Raw genomic sequence first — 4,294 nt, forward strand, 5'->3', positions numbered from 1 at the left:
CACGCTAGAATGTCCTCTCTAGTAATAGAAGTAGTAAAAAAACAAGAAAATCGACGCGCGCGCTGCAGTGTGTGCCTCTCACACTTTGGAATTTCAATGGAACAGTCGGGTCGCGCTTGCACGAGAGCGTCTTCCTCGTCCGCCTCCTCCTGCTCCTCGTCTCCAACACTTTGAAACTTTCCTCGGCTGCAAAATTTGCAAGTTATATAGATAGACGCGACGAGCGCCTCGAGAAACATCATCCACTTTAGAGAAAAGGAATAATAACAAAGACTCGGGTGACTTACGTTCGAGCTCTGTATGTACATGGACACTTGAGAACGCGTATATGCATGCGGCGGCTTGAATCCCGCTCGAAATCGTCAACCCCTACTTCCGACTGCACTACTTGAGGTTTAATAATCATTTAGATGCAAACCCCGAGCGCATCCAACCTATGCGTGCAGGCTTCCGACAGCTCTAGTCTGCAGTACACATTTTCCGGGATTTTTTCTAAACATGATGGATCACCAATATAGCTGGTGTGACCCAGTAGAATATCATGCGTCATGGACGTGGTAGATGTCAAAAACAAATTAAAATTTGGTCCGAGAACGACGTGCCGATCGATAACAAGAGCCACAGCAACTTCACCACGAGAAGTACCTCCGTCCGGAACATCACATCGAAATTTCAAATTTTCCGTTGTATATTTCGAATTGTAAATTTATTACAAAGTGGTTCGACCTGAAATTTGAATATACCTGCACAATATACGAGGGCAGCCAGTATTTTTCATTTTTTTTTTTTTTTTTTCGAAGGAATGCACAAATCATTTGATAATGGACGTACGTGGAAGTATCAAATAGGATCACTTTTATCGTCGATACCGTCTCGGTATTCGCTCGACTCGAAATTTCTTCGGCTGCACGATGAACCACAAAGATTAGTCACCATTTAATAGCCCAGAAACAGCAGCAGAGGTATTAAATGCATGCACAATATGCGCTATACTCGACGCGTAGCTCGCAGTCGCGCAAGTTAAGCGCGTGCCTTACACGAAAACGATGATATTCACTTTGGCTAGCAGCTGCTGTGTATCGAGGATGTACCAAGTGCTCAATGGAGTTTCCAAATTTTTCAGATGCGATCGATAACATGGAAAGCATTGGAAGGAAACGGAATTTTTCTTATAAGCTTTTGCAGTCGTGTTGACTTGAAAAATGTGTTTATTGTTCGATTATACGCTCTCGAGCTCATCGATCGCGCGAGCTCATACGTACACATCGTGGTCCGATGTACACAATGCATCGATAATCTATCGATAGACGTAGATAAGCACGATTGGAAAATAAATAAACGAATTCTGAGCGCGCTCAAATACATTATATGCCTAAGAGCTGTGTGTAGGCTTGAATTAATTAGGTTTGAGATGCGTATTCACACAGGCTCCTTTCTGTAATCGTGATACACTGTTACGTACAAGATAAACTCGAATTTAAACTCGTCAGGTTAATCGAACGAGCTCGAGAGCACGAGAGAGAGCCGCTTAAAATGCTTTATATCCTTTTCTCGGAAGTGCACGCGTGCGCTTGTACATGTGCGCAGCTAATGGACGCTGCACCGCACCGCTGCTTGGAATTAGAAGGATTTGCACTTTTCGTCCTGCTCTTTTTTTGCATTTAAACGAGAGATTATTACGCGCTATAAATACTTTGCGTCTCGCTATAATCTCTCTCTCTCTCTCTCTCTTTCTCGCTCTTCCTCGTATCCTGTAGACGTGCGACATGAGACGCTAGAGTCAATAACTCGGCTCTGGCCGTGTTCGCGATTTCTTCGGCTTTCTTAATTCCAGTCTCGAGTTTGTGCACGCGTACGATTTTTCATCCAACTTCGTGAGTGGTAGCTGTCTTCGGCGTCTTCGCTCTACGGTCGCGCGTGAAAATTTTCAACAACATCAAATCTCAGCAAGTCGAGCTGCTCGTCGATAAATGAGTTTTGCCGCACGACGCCCTTGCTCGCGACGCCTGTTCTCGGCAAAGACCAGAATACACAATCGAGTATAAGTCACCTAGAATCTCTTGCTCCCTCCTCCACCTGTCTCTTTTTTGCTTTCTCTCTTTTTCGACGATCGCTTACGCCGTCTGAAAGAAGATGCCGCGCGCACTGAAAAGCTCGTTCACATAATAAAGTGTCTATATATGCGTGGACAGGGTCCCACGCACCGAAAAAGTTCAATTTCATTGTCGGAAAGGAAAAATTGTAATACAGAGTCAAGTGTAGGAAAGGCGGCGCAAAAGCGCCGTGCGATCGTGCAAGCCTGTAAACCACCCTTTGAATCGACCAATTTTACCGTTTCGGCCATGGTCGCGTCATTAGTAGCCCACAGTTATAATGTTATGTAGGCTCGCGCAGGTGCGTTTACGCGAGTTCTAATATCTCGACAGTATGTAGAACTGCGGTGAAAAACGGAGCAGTAGCGTCAGCAACAGTGGCTGCAGAGTTTCTTTTTTTAGAATGAAAGGGATATCGGAGTGGGGCGACAGCCGCCGTCTCATAATACTCGTGAACATAGTCGCTATAAGAAAAGTCCAAAATATCTATAACTAGGTAGGCCGGTGTCAAAATCTCCGTATACTCGGTTTGGCGCGCGTCGAGCTACTTTGTACTCGTGGGCATGTATCCTGTTCATTGTATCCCTTCGCAGTTTCCGGTCGTAGCAACTCGAACGCGGCCCACCGATGATACGTAGCTATACACGGCATTCGAGAAGACTCGCGCGCGCGCCCGGTAATTCGTAGGTCGACGGTAATACAAGAGAAGAAAAAATAGCTGCTCGTTATCGTTTTCTATGTGCCACGATATTACCCTCCTTTTTCTTCGCGTACGTACTTTAGGTACGGATCGGGCAGGCCTTCAACGTGCGGAGGTTTTGTTTTATACAAAGTATACATGTACACGAGAGACTGCACGCGTTACAACGAGGCTAAATTGCAAAGGATATAAGTAGCCTGGTGTATTTGGCACGACGTATATGTAACGCTCCTATGTGTAGCCGAGTAAAAGAAACATATACATAATGTAAGCCACACCTACTCGTGCGCTATTATAGCGTACACAGACACAGGTATAGGTAGCTCGGGCATCGCAGGACGATTACACGCGCGTTTGTCGTGCGCTGCGGAACGCCGAGCTACCTCTCAGTTTATGCCGAGTATAAGGCGAATCGGTGTCGTTCTTGTAGCGGCTAACCTCGCGCGACAACACAATATATACTTTGTCGAGAAAATGAAGTTCTTTGGGTGTATCATTACCGTCCGCGAGCTAAAGGAAACGTCATCCCGCAGCAGCTTCGGCAACGACGATATAAAATAAGCTATGCGACTTGCAGCGATCATCGGTTTTACATACAACACATGTGCGCTGGCAGCATATATACAGCATATCTCGGCGTAGTTCGGCTCGCTGGATGGAGAGCTGCACGGCCTCGGCTCCTGCAATGTACACGCGCGTATATACAGGCACAACAGACGCGCTTCCGTTTCGTGTGAACGCTTGATTATACTCGCCTGTACTATATGCTACATATGTACATTAGGGACGTTTTTCGAGAAAAGAAAAAAATTATCATCGCTGACGCCGCGGTTCCTTTGCCTCGAGCTCGTTCGTTCGCTTGGACGCTGAACGTGTATTAATTAGTCGCAGCTATTAGTCCGCGAGCAATCGTAAGTAATGATCCGTCGGGCGTGTACACAAACGATAAAAAATTATGAAACTCAACTTTTTGATAGATGAGCGCGATCTGCCGCTTCGGTTTGCCGAGAAAGAGAGCGACAAGGCTTTTTATCCGTGTTTTGTATATTATTCTCATAAATTTTTGTCAAGAACATACTGTATCATTTTTTACGCCGCAGTAGAACGTCATTATGTGCTCGCAATAATGTTATCCAAAAAAATCAATGAGCTGTTCTCGAGCTCTGGCCTCGTAATAGAGCTCCTGCTGACGCTTTTGCCAAAAAATACTCGCCCAAATGCATGTAACTGTCCCGATCTCAACGGAATGCCAAGGGAAAAGTTGACGAGTTTACACAGAATGCGAGTTTTCTGTGATTTGTACGAGCGAGGCGAAACGACGTTTTCCCATACACAAAGCACGCAAAGGCATCTATCAAGATTTGTACTCTACACGTCGAGCAGATCGCGATCGTATATACATATGTGTGTGTGTGTGTAACAACACCAATGGAAATCGACGTGTGAGAGTTTCCGATACATATAAGTATGCACGAGGCGCGTAAGTGAAGCATCTCTCGCG

The sequence above is a fragment of the Trichogramma pretiosum genome, unplaced genomic scaffold, assembly GCF_000599845.2.
Source record: "Trichogramma pretiosum strain Unisexual culture from Peru unplaced genomic scaffold, Tpre_2.0 scaffold33, whole genome shotgun sequence".
NCBI lineage: Eukaryota > Metazoa > Arthropoda > Insecta > Hymenoptera > Trichogrammatidae > Trichogramma > Trichogramma pretiosum.